This window comes from Mustela putorius, unplaced genomic scaffold (assembly GCF_011764305.1).
Source record: "Mustela putorius furo isolate JIRA1106 unplaced genomic scaffold, ASM1176430v1.1 tig00000738_pilon_pilon_pilon, whole genome shotgun sequence".
Lineage (NCBI taxonomy): Eukaryota > Metazoa > Chordata > Mammalia > Carnivora > Mustelidae > Mustela > Mustela putorius.
In genome coordinates this window covers 8,186,957-8,203,004 of record NW_025421463.1, presented here as the reverse complement: position 1 = coordinate 8,203,004, position 16,048 = coordinate 8,186,957, and positions in this window count along the sequence as shown.

The window sequence follows — 16,048 nt, the reverse complement described above, 5'->3', positions numbered from 1 at the left end:
TAGGTATCATCTTTGGAGACCCTTCCCTGAGTCTCGAGTGGGAGACTTGTCTTCTGAACTTCCACAGCCTCTGTGCATCTGTCAGTCAACCACCACACTCAACACTCTGCTGGTACTGTTTCTTTTTTTTTTTTTTTTTGCTTCCACTGTATTTATTTATTAAAAAAATGTTAAGGGGCGCCTGGGTGGCTCAGTGGGTTAAAGCCTCTGCCTTCAGCTCAGGTCATGATCCCAGGGTCCTGGGATTGAGCCCCGCATTGAGCTCTCTGCTCAGCAGGGAGCCTGCTTCCTCCTCTCTCTCTGCCTGCTTCTCTGCCTACTTGTGATCTCTCTCCCTCTCTCTGTCAAATAAATAAATAAAATCTTTAAAAAAAATGTTAAAAAGAAAAAAAATGCCAGGCACCTGGCTGGCTCAGTCGGAGGAGCATGTGACTCTTGATGTCAGGGTTGTGAGTTTGAGCCCCATGTTGGGTGTAGAGATTACTTAAAAATAAAAATGAAAAATATAGGGGCACCTGGACGGTTCAGTCGGTTAAGTGTCTGATTTTGGCTTAGGGCATGATCTTGGGGTCCTGGGATCAAGCCCCGTGTCGGGCTCCCCATTCAGTGGGGAATCTGCTTGTCCCTTTTCCCTCTCCACCCCGACTCATTCTCTCTCTCAATAAATAAATAAGTAAATAAATAAAATCTTTTAAAAAATTAAAAATCTAAACAAGCAAATATAATTCTCTCTCTGTTTTCCAACGGCTCTCATCCTTCCCTCTTGCCCGCACAACTCCTGACCCATTTCCTCAGGTTCAGTTCATGACCGAACCTGCTCACTGCCGATTTCACAGAAAACAGCCAGCGCCTGGGGTGGAGGGAAAGAAGACAGGAAGAGGGCCACAATACTGTCCAGGTTTCATCCAGAGGTAGGCCCGGTGGCGATTCACAGAATTCAGATGAGAGGGCTGGTGGCCTCCCAATGACGAAGTCTCACTAAAGTGGGCTGGAGAGGGGTTAGGGTAACCCGTCAGAGCACTAAAGGACATTTCATGGACTGCATCAAACCCAGAAAACCCAATGCCAAGAGAAGGATGGGGAGGCCAGGGAGGCATGCTGGGACGTGCGGAAAGCCTAGAGGGCACCAAGAGCCTTGTTCATTTTGATGGAAAAACTTCCTTGGGTGTGGGGAGGTCACAAAGATGCCCCAGACACTGAGAAGGGCCACGAAGGACACAACGCGCAGTGGCCACAGACCAGAGCCGTGGGGCTCGTGCTTCTGATGCAGAAACTACAAAATACTCAGCTTCTTCCTTCCTCACTCCTCATGACACTGTCAGCTCTCGTAGGGTCCGTGTGTCTCTCCACTGCTTACCTCAAGGACTGGGGCAGCCCTCACAGTAGGCCACAGAGGGTCTCCTCAGCTCCATGGTGGTGCAACTGCCCAGCCAGAGCGCCCCAGGCGTAGGTCCGGCTCAGGCACCAGGGAGGCTCAGGGCACAGGTGTGAGAGGAGGGGAGAGAGGCCAGGCTAGCAGTCTGAGCTAGGGGTAGCTTATACTGCTGTCTCTTGCTGAAATGTACTGCAGTGGTTTTTAGACTGCAGGATATGAGCTATCCGTGGGTTTGTGAAATCAATAGAGGGGTTAGGATCCGCTTTAAAACAAACAAATGGAATTGAAAATGTCAGAGTACGTTGTATGTTACAAGGATGATTTTGTGCACCAGTTGTTGGTGTTATGTGTCTGTGTGTGTGTCCTGGGTTGTGATGTAGAATGTTTCCTGCTGTGGGTCGTGTTCAGAGGGTTTGGAAGCCGTTGATTTCATACAGAAGAGTCACCAAACAGCCAACACTGTGCTAAGCACCCTGCACGTGTCAACTCACTTCATCCTACAGCCCTGTGAGTTCCCATCTCGCAGATGGGGAACATGAGGCGCAGAGAGGTTACATAGCTTGTCCAGGGTTACTCAAATAGTAGGAGGAAGAAGCTTAAAGGTGTTCTAATGCCCCTAGCAAGGGGCTGATTTGACTCTAGACTGCTGCTACCCACCCACGCCCCTCCAATCCCGACGGACCAGCCAGCCTGTCTAGGCCATCTGACTGCGACTGTGGGGCTCAAACCCAGGGCAGGGTGGGCGGCGGCAGGCAGGGGTGATTCTCAGCAGTGGTCATTACTAGCAGTGTCCACATGGTGGCAGTGTGGCTCCCACAGTCTCCTCGGGGCCAGGCCAGCTGGGCCCAGCGCTGGTTGCATCAGTGCGGAGCAGGGCACTGGTGTGGGAGGCAGGTGCATCTCCGTGACTGGGTGTCGGAGGATTTCCGAGGGAGGCACTTTAGCAAAAACCACTGCAGGATGAGGTAGTGGGCCACGTCTAAGCTCATAGTGCTTCCGAGAGCTATTTTTCCTAGAGTATCTGCTTTCAGTTTACATCTTGATGGTAATTGCTGGTTTCTTAAAAAGTTTTTTAAATTTTTTAATGTTTTTTTTTAAATGATTTTTTAATGTTTTTTAAAAAACGCTTTTGCAGAAATGTTAGAACTGTGAGGTACACCTTGCAGTTCGAGAAGCTGGTTTCGTGTTCTGCGGTGATTCATGTTCTGTTGTGCTTCCAGCAGTCACTCAATGTCCCCTCACCCCTTCCTGAACGTGAAGTCTGGACATTGGAGCAGCACCGTAACCCTTAACTCCCCGACTGGCCACTGTGCCTTCCTGGGATGGCTGGTCTGGAGTGCTGTGACTGTCAATGCAGGCAGGCGTATGCTGTGGGCCCTCATGTGCCCACCCCCACCCCCACGCCGTCGGACACGTGCAGGCTGCGGGGTGCCAGGGATCATTCCAGATCCTGCCCGCTGTTGGCGTGAGATCTCCTGGCAGGTCTGGTGGCTCCGAGTCTGCAGGTGTGTGTTTAACAGCTCAACTCTCCTGTACCTTTAACGTGATCTGTCAATAAGAGTTAACATGTACAAATCTCTTTGAAAAGGTATCCTTCAGAATCAACATTGGGTCTAGTTATGGACTTTTCCCTGGAGGTGCGGATCATAGACCCAGGCTGGGAAAGCGAGCCTGAGTGTGCTGGAGTTAGGTCTCTGGGGCCCAGGTCCGTGAGCTTTGGAGTCACGTGGACCTGAAATAGATCCTGGCTCTGCCACTTAAACACCATGTGACGTAACCCATGTAAACCTTGGTTTCCTCATCCGTAAAATGGGGCCGGCAGTATGGCCCTTAGATACTGTTTATGGATGGAAATCAAGTCTTAGGTCATGTGACTTGCCAAAGGCACAAAGGTAGAGGTGAGGGCAGGCTCACATCCAGATCTTCTGACTACGTGTCCTGGGTTCTTCCCACTGACTGCAGGGATGTGGTGGGGCTAGGTCTGCCGATAAGTATATATGTCTTTAGTTTGTGAAAGTGTCACAAGAATTATGATGAGGTCCCGTTGAGTAAGAATGACTTTCACTTCCTGAGCCTTTGCTTTTTCCTTTTCTTCTTTCACACTGAGTATGGAACCTGATGTGGGGCCTGATCCCACTACCCTGAAATCATGACCTGAGCCAAAACCAAGAGTCAGTTCCCTAACCTACTGAGCCACCCATCACAAAAAGGCAGAGGCTTAACCCACTGTTTTTTAATCCTTTGTCAGCCTAGGGGTGCTTGGGTGGCTCAGTGGGTTAAGTCTCTGCCTCAGGTCATGATCTCAGGGTCCTGGCATGGAGCCCCACATTGGGTTCTCTGCTCAGCAGGGAGCCTGCTTCCCCCGCCCTCTCTCTGCCTGCCTCTCTGCCTTTTTGTGATCTCGTCTGTCAAATAAATAAGTAATCTAAAAATATTGTCAGTCTATCTGGGACTTTATGTATAATGGCATCTCTTATAGCAGGATATAGTTGGGTGTTGCTTTTAGTTTTTTTTCAAGTAGGCTCCAAACACAATGAGAGGCTTGAACTCACAACTCTGCGATCAACAGTCGCATGCTGTACCGACTGAGCCAGCCAGGTGCCCTTGGGTCTCGCTTTTTAAATTTTTTTATTTAAAAAAATTTAAAAAAAATTTTTTATTTTAAAAGGTTTATTTGCCTAATATCGAAATTCATAACATACCATCAATTGGGGAGATGAACTCCTATTTCTGAACTCCCCTTCAATGCCATAGTGGGTGGCTGCACGAAGATTAACCCTTGGGCACTGCGTGTAAGGCAGAAACGTCGAGGAAGACCTTAATTTGAATAAAGAATTTCTCCACTTCATGGAGCTGAGCCAGCTTCTCAGTGTACTGCTTGGCTTCTTGCCTTAAGGCCTGCACCTCTCCCTCAAGGATGGAATACTGCTCCTTCAACTGGAGGATTTCTGCCAATGACTCCATATAGTTCAGTGCCTGGGTCTCCTGCACTACTTCCTCCCTTTGCCCTTCTTCATTTCCTGCCATGAATTTGAAAACAAAGTTTTGAAACCACTGGCCTGTTTCACCTTCTATGGCATGGCATAGTTTTCTCATCAGGAGGAGACCTCCCCACAAAATGAATAATGAAGAGATAACAGGCCACAAGGACCTTAGGCTGAAGGACATTGAAAGTGAGAAGAGACTTAAATGCTCCCTTCCCTGCAGAAGTGAAAAGCATGCAGTCATAGATTGGGGGGTCAAGGTGGTATGCCAGTGGCTTCTTAGGCCCATGCTGTCCTGGGATGGACGGCTCATGTTTTGGAGGCTTCCAGGTTTCCATGGCTGCATTGGACAAAGCGGTGTAATGCTGAGCAGGATTGGAGGTCTCCTAATCTGACGCCAGCTGGAAAGTCCAGTGTTTGAGTTCCCTGTCTTCTGGGGAGAAGGAAGGATCTGTGTCCATGGAAACACGCTGAACTCGCTGTCCAGGTGCCTGCTTGGCCTAGAACAGACTTGATTTTGTGGTTTCCATGTCCATGGGCTCCTGGTGAGCCAGCTGTGAAGCTGCCTCCTTGGCTGGTCACAGAGGGGGATTGTTGGTCTCCAAGTCGACGGGCACCAGGCATACTGATGGTCAAATTGCCTGCTTACCTCATTAGACAGCGCTGTTGTTGTTCTCCTGGTCCAAGGACACACGGGAGGCCTGTTGTGAAGGTGGCCACTTGGCCAAGCCAAGAGCTGAGTTGCTGGACTCCCAGTCCACGGGCCCCTGGTGAGCCAGCTGTGAAGCTGCCTCCTTGGCTGGTCACAGAGGGGGATTGTTGGTCTCCAGGTCGACGGGCACCAGGCATACTGATGGTCAAATTGCCTGCTTACCGCATTAGACAGCGCTGTTGTTGTTCTCCTGGTCCAAGGACACACGGGAAGCCTGTTGTGAAGGTGGCCACTTGGCCAAGCCAAGAGCTGAGTTGCTGGACTCCCAGTCCACGGGCCCCTGGTGAGCCAGCTGTGAAGCTGCCTCCTTGGCTGGTCACAGAGGGGGATTGTTGGTCTCCAGGTCGACAGGCACCAGGCATACTGATGGTCAAATTGCCTGCTTACCCCATTAGACAGCGCTGTTGTTGTTCTCCTGGTCCAAGGACACACGGGAGGCCTGTTGTGAAGGTGGCCACTTGGCCAAGGCAAGAGCTGAGTTGCTGGACTCCCAGTCCACGGGCCCCTGGTGAGCCAGCTGTGAAGCTGCCTCCTTGGCTGGTCACAGAGGGGGATTGTTGGTCTCCAGGTTGACGGGCACCAGGCATACTGATGGTCAAATTGCCTGCTTACCCCATTAGACAGCGCTGTTGTTGTTCTCCTGGTCCAAGGACACACGGGAGGCCTGTTGTGAAGGTGGCCACTTGGCCAAGCCAAGAGCTGAGTTGCTGGACTCCCAGTCCACGGGCCCCTGGTGAGCCAGCTGTGAAGCTGCCTCCTTGGCTGGTCACAGAGGGGGATTGTTGGTCTCCAGGTTGACGGGCACCAGGCATACTGATGGTCAAATTGCCTGCTTACCCCATTAGACAGCGCTGTTGTTGTTCTCCTGGTCCAAGGACACACGGGAGGCCTGTTGTGAAGGTGGCCACTTGGCCAAGCCAAGAGCTGAGTTGCTGGACTCCCAGTCCACGGGCCCCTGGTGAGCCAGCTGTGAAGCTGCCTCCTTGGCTGGTCACAGAGGGGGATTGTTGGTCTCCAGGTTGACGGGCACCAGGCATACTGATGGTCAAATTGCCTGCTTACCGCATTAGACAGCGCTGTTGTTGTTCTCCTGGTCCAAGGACACACGGGAAGCCTGTTGTGAAGGTGGCCACTTGGCCAAGCCAAGAGCTGAGTTGCTGGACTTCCAGTCCATGGGCCCCTGGTGAGCCAGCTGTGAAGCTGCCTCCTTGGCTGGTCACAGAGGTGGATTTTTGGTCTCCAGGTCGATGGGCACCACGCAAAGAGCTGAGTTGTTGGTCTCAGGGATCTAGGGCACATGGTAAGCCACATGTCTAGAGGTCTGCTTGGCTTGGCCCAGAGCTCCTTTGTTGGTCTCCATGTCCACGGGCACATAGTGAGCCAGCTGTCCAGGTGCATGCTTGGCCTAGTAGAGACCTGATGTTGTGGTTTCCAGGTCCATGGGCCCATGGTGAGCCAGCTGTTAAGTAGCCTACTTGGCTTATCATGGAGGTGCATTGTTGGTTGCCAGGTCCAAGGGCACATGGTGAGTCTCAAGTCCAGTTGTCTGCTTGGCCTAGCCAAGAGCTCCTTTCTTGGGCTCAGTATCCAAGGGCCCATGGTGAGCCCACTCTCAAGGTGCCCGCTGAACTTACCAGACAGCTCACTTGTTGGTCTCCAGGTCCATGGGCACATGGTGAGCCTCCTGTCAAATTGCCTCTTTGGCCACACAAAGAGCTGATTTGTTGGTCTCAAGGACCAAGAACACATGTTGAGCCCAGTGTCAAGGTGCCTCTTCAGCCTATCAGACTGCTGAGCTGTGGCTCTCCAGGTCAATGGGCACATAGTGAGTGCACGGTCATGGTGCCTGCTTGACCAAGCAAAGAGCTGAGTTGTTGGTGTCCAGGGCCAAGCATACATGGGGAGCCCGCTGTCAAGGTGCCTACTTAGCTTATCAGACACCTCAGTTGTTGGTCTTCTGGTCCAAGAGCACCTGGTGAGTGTGATGTCTAGGTGCCTGCTTGGCCTAGGGGAGAGCTGAGTTTTTGTACACTCAGTGCAAAGGCCAGTGGTCATGCTTCTGTTGAATTGAAGCACTTTCTCGACACAATGCTTGGATGCAGGAATCATGGTTTCATGGCACTTGGCAAACCTGTTCTCGGGGCTTACTTGCCTTGTGCTACCTTGGGCTGGCCAACTTGAGGTATGGAGGCTCCTTGTCCACCAAGTGTCTGTGTGACACATCGGCCCATTGTCAAATGGGATCAGAAGTCTCCCAGTCTCTGGGTTCTTGGCACGTGCTCTGTTCTCAGGCCTGAATTTCTCTTTCTTAGGCTGTGTTTTAGGATTGATGGTCTGTGGGCTCCGGGTTAGCCAGGTTTCTGGGGAATTATTTTGTCCACTGCTGAGCTGTTCCAGACAGTCCATGGATGGAGGGCCACTGTTGCAATGACTAACACTGCATACAGAGATATGGTGATTCCTTTTCCCAGTACCTACTTGTATCGTAAAATTCCCTCTCTGCCTGGTGTCTCCAGACATTCCCCACACTGTGCACATCTGGGTCGTCTCTATGTTCAGAGCATTCATTTGCCCTGTGCTGGGCCAGGTTGGAGGGCTCCATGGTAGTAGTGTGCCCAGTGTTCCCTCAGGACATGGACCCAGCTTTCCTGTAATGAACACACCTGTGATGCCAGAGGTGTGGGGCCCAGCTGGCTGAGAATCCATGGAACTCTGGTAGAGAGTGTCCCAGTCCCACGTGCCAAATGAGAATGTCTCCCTGAGGACCTGGGCCAGCCTCCAAGTGTGCAATGGGTCAGCAAGTCGCCGTGTACGAGTTCGGAGACTCTCCGGACCACAGAGGGGCACAAACGTAGGTGCTAACATGAAGGTGGTGTGTAGCGTATTGGAGAGAGGCCCGGGGCAGGAGGAGTGGGCAGGGGGCTTGCCATGGGCAGGGGCAGGAAACAGGACATAGAAGTCGAGGAAGAGCAGGAAGAGCTGTGAGCGAACCGCCATCTCTCTCCTCACTGCAGCCTGGGCTGTTGCCAAGCTTTTATAACTGCCCTGGGACATTAGAATGCCTTCTTCATGTGATGTCACCACCATGTGTTGTCACCAGTGTGCACTGGCCAATCGCCAGGGATTTCTCAGATTGGCCTCATACTGTGACCAATCATCAGGCAGGTCAGCTGGCCAATTACTGGTGGCTTTCTCAGTGACACCCCTGACTGATATCATCACCTGGAAACCATGTTTTAAAAGGAAAAGAGGTAAAAGATCCTTTAAGAAGAAAAATTATTATTTGAGTTGTATTTAGACTGATGGGCATAGTGAGGCTGAAAGATTCAAACACTACAAAGGTTAATCTGCCACACAGAGGCACCATTAGTTAGAACACTGATATGGATATTAATGAAGAGATAGAGCATTAGACACCATGAAAGGTCACAGCTGGACTTAAGTCAGACCACATGGCCATCGAAAATGCTACTCTCAGCTTGTCCATCGAAGCTTAAAGAATAAGTGGAGAGGGACGCCTGGGTGGCTCAGTTGGTTAAGCAGCTGCCTTCGGCTCAGGTCATGATCCCAGCATCCTGGGATCGAGTCCCACATCGGGCTCCTTGCTCAGCAGGGAGCCTGATTCTCCCTCTGCCTCTGCCTGCCATTCTGTCTGCCTGTGCTCGCTCTCTTCCCCCCTCTCTCTCTGATAAATAAATAAAATTAAAAAAAATAAGTGAAGAAAATGGTAGACATTATGTGTAGGACATCTTCCCACAACAAACGTCAACCTGGAGTGGATGAAGTGGTGTCACCAGTAAGTACCTGCTTGTCAATATTATAGTGGCATTCAGTTCTCATAGAAGGGGGGACAACAAAATCCATCCTGTCACTGGGTTCATAGTCTTCATGTTGAGCATCCAATCAGAAAATTCTGGAGGGAAGAATTACATTGTTCTCCTCCCTCAAATACAAATTTATACTTATCGAATCATTCTGAACACTCAAGAAATCAATCAAAGGTGTGATCATGTAATTGCTGCAAGGCTACAAGTAGAAACATGACCTCCATTGGGAAGGCAGGAGGATGGAGATTTGAATTGGGTATTGCTGACGATACCGTGGAGGGGAGGTGCTCTGCTTCAGGAAGATACCACAAAGTGATATAAACAGCTGGATGCAAAAGCAGAACATTTTGAAGTCTGGATAATGAAGAGGTTGTACATAGATACACTGTTACATTACTCAGCTACCAAAAGACTGACATCTTGTCACTTAGAGTTAATACTGTGCCCACAAAATAATGTAAGAATCTTGAAACCGGATAGGTCCGTTTACCACCTCTTCTCATCCCTATGCTATGTTGTCATATGCACTATATCTCTAGGCTAAGAATCCTAGATTGGAATGTTGATATTTTTGCTTTAAATTGGTATATAAGAATGAAATTAAGATAAAATACAATCTTTGATATTTACTTATTTGTTTTTAGATTTAATTTTAAGTAATCTCTATGCCCAGCATGGGCCTTGAACTCACAACCACAAGATCAAGAGTCCCATGCTCCACTGACTGAACCAGCCAGGCGCCCCCAATATTTACGTCTACATTTGTCCTTTCCAGGGCTCTTCAATTCCTCTTAAAGAGATCCAGGTTTTCATCTGATATAATTTCCTTTCAACCCAAAGAATTTACTTTAGCATTTCTTATAGTTCAGGCCTGCTGGAGATTGTTTCTCTTCATTTTAGTTTATCTAAAAATGTCTTTGTCTTAATTCTTAGAGAATATTTTCATAAGCCATGGAATTCTGGTTGATGTACTTTCTTCCTTTTCTTTAGCATTTTTAAAAAAAGATTTTATTTATTTATTTGACAGAGAGAAATCACAAGTAGATGGAGAGGCAGGCAGAGAGAGAGAGAGGGAAGCGGGCTCCCTGCTCAGCGGGGCTCGATCCCTGGACCCTGAGATCATGACCTGAGCCGAAGGCAGCGGCTTAACCCACTGAGCCACCCAGGCGCCCCTTCTTTAGCATTTTAAAAATGCCCTTTAACTGTCTTCTGGCTTCCATAGTTTCTTTCTTCTTCTTTTTTTATTTTTTTTAAAGATTTTATTTATTTATTTATTAGACAGAGATCACAAGTAGGCAGAGAGGCAGGCAGAGAGAGAGGGGGAAGCAGGTTTCCTGCTGAGCAGAGAGCCGGATTCGGGGCTCAATCCCAGGACCCTGGGATCATGACCTGAGCTGAAGACAGAGGCTTTAGCCCACTGAGCCACCCAGGCGCCCGTGGCTTCCATAGTTTCTAGTGAGATGTCAGCAGTTATTCATTCCATGTGTATAATGTGTTGTTTTTTTTCTAGTTGCTTTTAAGATCTTTTGCTTATCTTTGGTTTTCAGCATTCGTGATATGCTGTAATGTTCTCTTTGTGTTTATCTTGCTTGGGTTCACTGAGATTCCAGAATCTAAATTTAGTCATTTCACCAAATTTGGGGAAATTCAGGACATTATTAATTTAAAAAATTGTTTTTTAGCAGTGCCTTGGTGGCTCAAATGGTTGAGTGACTGCCTTCAGCTCAGGTCATGATCTTCAGTTCTTGGGATCAAGCCCCATGTTGGATCCTCAGCTCAGTGGGGATTCTGCTTCTCCCTCTCTCTCTGCCTCTCCCCCTGCTTGTGCTCTCTCTGTCTCTCTCTCACATGAATAAATGAAATCTTAAAAAAATTGTTTTTATTCCACTTTCTCTTTTCTCTGCAATTATACATATATTAGAGCTTTTTGTATTGTCCTGTAATTACTTATATTCTTGATTTTCTGATTCTTTTACTGTGTTCTTCAGATTGGGTTATTTAATTTCTTTTCCTTTTAAAAAATATTTATTTATTTAAAAAAGTTCTACACCCAACATGGGGCTTGAACTCATGACCCAGAGTTGAAGAGTTACATGCTTTTTCAGCTAGGTGCCCTAGATTGGATTTTTTTCTATTGATCTATTTTTACATTCATTGATAATCTTCTGTAATCTCCAATATGCTGTTAAAACTGTCAAGTAAGCTTTGGGGGTGTCTGGGTGGCTCAGTTGGTTGGGTGGCTGCCTTCAGCTCAGGTCATGATCCTGGAGTCCCGGGATTGAGTCCCACATCAGGCTCCATGCTCAGTGGGGAGTCTGCAGCTCCTTCCAACTTCCCCCCCTCATGCTGTCTCTCTCTCTCTCTCATTTTGTCTTTCTCTCTCAAATAAATAAATAAAATCTTAAAAAAACTGTCAACTGAGCTTTTGATTTCCAGTATTATATTTTTTCAGTTCTAGAATTTCCATTTTTTAAAATAGTTTTTATTTCTCTATTGAAATTTTCTATTTATTTACTTATTGTGAACATTTTTTATGTCCTTGAAGATATTTATAATAACTGCTTCAAAATCTTTGTCTGATATATCCAGCACCTGGGTCAACTCCAAATCATTCTTTTTTTTTTTTTTTAAGATTTTATTTATTTATTTGACAGAGAGAGATCACAAGCAGGCAGAGAGGCAGGCAGAGAGAGAGGAGGAAGCAGGCTCCCTGCTGAGCAGAGAGCCCTATGCGGGGCTCGATCCCAGGACCCCGGGATTACGACCTGAGCCGAAGGCAGCGGCTTAACCCACTGAGCCACCCAGGTGCCCCAACTCCAAATCATTCTTCATTAGTTGCTTTCCTCTTCAGTATGGGTCCTATTTCTTTATATTTCTAATAATTCTGGATTGTATCACATTGCGATTGATATATTCATTGCAGATACTCTGAATTCTGTATATTTCTCCAAAGAATGTTGATTCTTTTTTGCTTTGTTTTAGTGGACAGCTAACTTGGCTCAATTTGAACTCCAAGCTCTGTCTCCTTTGTGGTGAGCAGGACCAAATCCTGTTCATTTTTTTTGCCTTGGTGGAGCTGCTTATAATTCACCCCTCACATGGGTAGTTCAGGGATCAGCCAGAGATTTGTACAGAGTTTATATGCAGAACTTGGGCCCCATCTCTCTGGCACTCTCTCTAAGATTTTTTTAAAAAGATTTTATTTATTTATTTGACAGAGAGAGATCACAAGTAGGCAGAGAAGCAGTCAGAGAGAGGAGGAAGCAGGCTGAGCAGAGAGCCCAATGCAGGGCTCGATCCCAGGATCCTGGGATCATGACCTGAGCCGAAGGCAGAGGCTTTAACCCACTGAGCCACCCAGGCGCCCCAAGATTTTATTTAAGTAGTCTCTATATATGCAGTGTGGGACTTAAACTCACAACCATGAGATCAAGAGCTGCACACTCTTCTGACTGAGTCACAGGTGCCCCTGTGGCTCTCTTTTGAGGATTTTCCCCAACCTTACTTCCTACTTCTCTGGTATCCTTTAACTCTTTCCTCTTGTTCCTTGAGCCAGCAAGACTGTGGGCTTCTGTTGGAATTTTAGCTGAGCTGTGTGGTGCCAGCTGGAGTCTGGCCTTCAGTGAAGAACTTTACAAAATGGATAACTCACGCAATGCTATTTCTTTCTTCAGTGTGTCAACTCTCTCCTAGTTCTGCCTACCTGGGTTGCTCTCCAGTGTCTTCAGGTAATTATCATTTTTATTTTTTCTTTTAAATAAACTCTGTGCCCAATGTGAGGCTCAAACTCATGACCCTGAGATCAAGAGTCACATGCTATACTGACTGAGCCAGCCCAGACGCCCCCTTCAGGTAATTTTGCTTTTTTAAGATTTTATTTATTTGAGAAATAGAGAGGGGTCGGGAGAGAGAGAGGGCACGAGCAGGGGGAGGGACAGTGGGAGAAGATCCCAGGACCCTGGGATCATGCCCTGAGTCAAAAGCAGATGCTTAACTGACTGAGCCACCCAGGCATCCCTATGAACATAGTTTTTCCATATTTACTGAGTAGCCCGAAAACTGACATGGAGGATGCACTCAGTTGTTCTGCGAGACAGTAATTATTCAGCTGAATGCCTCAAGGAGCAGAAGCTGGGGTCAGGTAAGGTTTTATGTCCCTTATTTTCACTTTCTGTTTGCTTACACATGATCTATATCACCTCTGTTTTCTGTTTTCCAAAACTCCCAACTCCTGGAGCACAAAGTTACTCTTTCTTGGAATAAGTGTGAACTGTGTTTATGTTTAGAAATACAGTTCTCAGGGCACCTGGGTGGCTCAGTAGGTTGAGCCTCTGCCTTCAGCTCAGGTTGTGATCTCAGGGTCCTGGGATTGAGCCCCGCATCTGGCTCTCTGCTCAGCACCCACCGCTTGCCTCTCTGCCTACTTGTGATCTCTGTCTGTCAATAAATAAATAAAACCAACAAATATATATATAGTTCTCTAAGGACACACGTGTGGCTCAGGTAAGCACCTACCTCTCTCTCCCTCTTCCTCAGCTCCTCCCCCTGTTCATGTTCTCTCTCTCTCCCTCTCAAACAAATAAATAAAATCTAAAAAAAAAAATAGTTAGAAACAGCTACTCTGGGTGAGTTAAGGAGTTAAGGGACCCCAAGGAGACAGTTACCTCTCTGTAAAGGTGACAGATTATCCTCAAAGAAATCAGTGACTGGCTTCTGAGGAGGTCACTCTGCTTCTATTTTAGGGTCCCGGGCTTGGTCCACTGGCTGTCATTCACCATAGAGATTCACTGATGTATGTGTAAGACCGAGAGCCCATTGTTACGGGCTGAATGTTAGTGTCCCCCCCAAATTCATATGTCAAAGCTCTAATCCCCAGTGTGATGGTATTTGGTGGGGGGGCCCCTTTGGGAGATAATTAAATTTAGATGAAGTCATAAGGGTGGGGTCCCCATGATCAGACCAGTGTCCTTACAAGAAGAGGAAGAGAGACCAGAGCATTCTCACTCTTTATCTGTCAAATGAGGTTATGAGAAGGTAGCGAGAAGGTTTCTATCTGCAAGCCAGAAAGAGAGCTCTCCCTAGGAACTGAACCTGCCAGGCCCTTGACCTTGGACTTCTCAGGCTCCATAACAATGAGACCTAGATATCTAAATATCTGTTGTTTAAGCCACTCGGTCTGAGGTATTTTATTATGGCAGTCTGAGACACTCACCAAGAGTAAAAAGATATATATTTTATCTTTTTGGGAACCAGGATAACTGTACTATAAAAACAGCTGTTGGAGGGGTGCCTTGGTTTCAGCTCAGGTCATGATCTCCTGGGTTGTGGGATTGAGCCCTGTGTCCGGCTCTGTGCTCAGCAGGGAGTGGGCTTGAAGATGCTCGCCCTCAGCCCCTCCCCCAACTCATGAGTGTGTGTGTGTGTGTGTGCGTGTGTGTGCGCGCACATGCTCACTCTCTCAAATGAATGAATCAATCTTTTTTTTTTTTTTTTAAAGATTTTATTTATTTATTTGACAGAGAGAAATTACAAGTACACTGAGAGGCAGGCAGAGAGAGAGAGAGAAGGAAGCAGGCTCCCTGCTGAGCAGAGAGCCCGATGCGGGACTCGATCCCAGGACCCTGAGATCATGACCTGAGCCGAAGGCAGCGGCTTAACCCACTGAGCCACCCAGGCGCCCCTCAATCAATCAATCTTAAAAAAAAAAAAAAAAATCAGGCAGGACAATCTTCCCCTGAAACCCTCCTTCCTTTTCCATGACCAGTACTAGGGGACATGGTCACTTCTAAACGGATAAGCGGCCAAGGGATTTGACCAATTGCAGGGTTCATTCTGTGGAGCCACGCCCACTTTTCCGGAGCTCCTCCAGCCACACACGCTCTGAACAAAATCAGGAAACTGCTAGCAAGGAAGGAGTGAAGGAATGGCTATTGGATAGGTAGTTTGAGGGAACGGCTACTGGGTAGGTAGTTGGTATTATAATTAGTTTAAAATGCCGGGAACTTATAGAAAACAGTAAAATAAAGTGCACCTCGTATCAGCAAATGAGCGGTTCAGAGCACTTAGTGGCTCAGATGATGGGGAGGTCAGGAGAGAGGAAAGCCAGAGGCAGAATTTATGGAAGGGCTGTTGGCTTCCAGAGTAACAGAATTTTATGTTGAGCCCAGGCTTTTCAGCTAAAGACTGCACATTCCAGTCTCTCTCACGGTTTCCTCTGGCCGTGTAACCAGGCTGTGGGAATGGAAGTCACTTGTTCAACCTCCAGGCTGTTCCTTTAAAGTCAGGGTCAGCAAACTCTTTTTTTTAAAGGTCCAGATGATAAATACATTAGGCTTTGCAGGCCCTAAGGCCTCTATTGGAACTATTCAGCTCTGCTGTAAGTGCAAAAGCAGAAAGAGACAATGCATAGATAAATAGGCATGTCTGTGTCTCAATAAAACTTTATTCAAACAGATAGGCAGAAGGCCAGATTTGGCCCATGGGTAGTATCTGCTTTAAAAGGATGGGGCGTGCCATCCCTTTCTCTGTAATTGACTATGGCTGTGTTGGCCAGAACTGGAGTAACTCCTTTGGTCCCAGGCTTTAAGTCAGATGTTGAAAATGGCAGAGAAAAAAAGTAGGCGTTTGAGTCCCTGACCCCGTGGAACCACATACCCACTCTGCACTGCTCATGCCCCCTGTTACTTGGGGAGGACTAAACATTTCTTTTACATCACTAGGATTTGGGGCCTTGCAGTAGCTTCCACGTTACTAGCTGAGCTATCTTACTTCGTAGAACCTAAGAGGCCATTGAATGTAAATTGCGCAATTATTTCATGTGTCACTAAGAAATAGAAACACTGCTGTGCCTGTTACTCAGCCTGCTTCTCAGCTCCAGATCCTCTCTTCCACACTGTGTTTCATGATGACAGGGCTAGAAACCTGGGAACGCCGTGGTGCCTTTGCCTGCTGGCCAGCTTCTGCCACCAAGGGTTATTTGAGGGAGACAAGAAGGCAGGAGGAGGGAGAAGGGATTATTCCTACCTATTTGCTTCCCATTCTTTTCTTTCTTTTTTTAAAGAATTATTTATGTTAGAGAGACAGTGCCCATGAGCAGAGGGAGGGGTAGGGGGAGAGGGCAAGGGAAGCAGACTCCCTGCTGAGCGGGGAG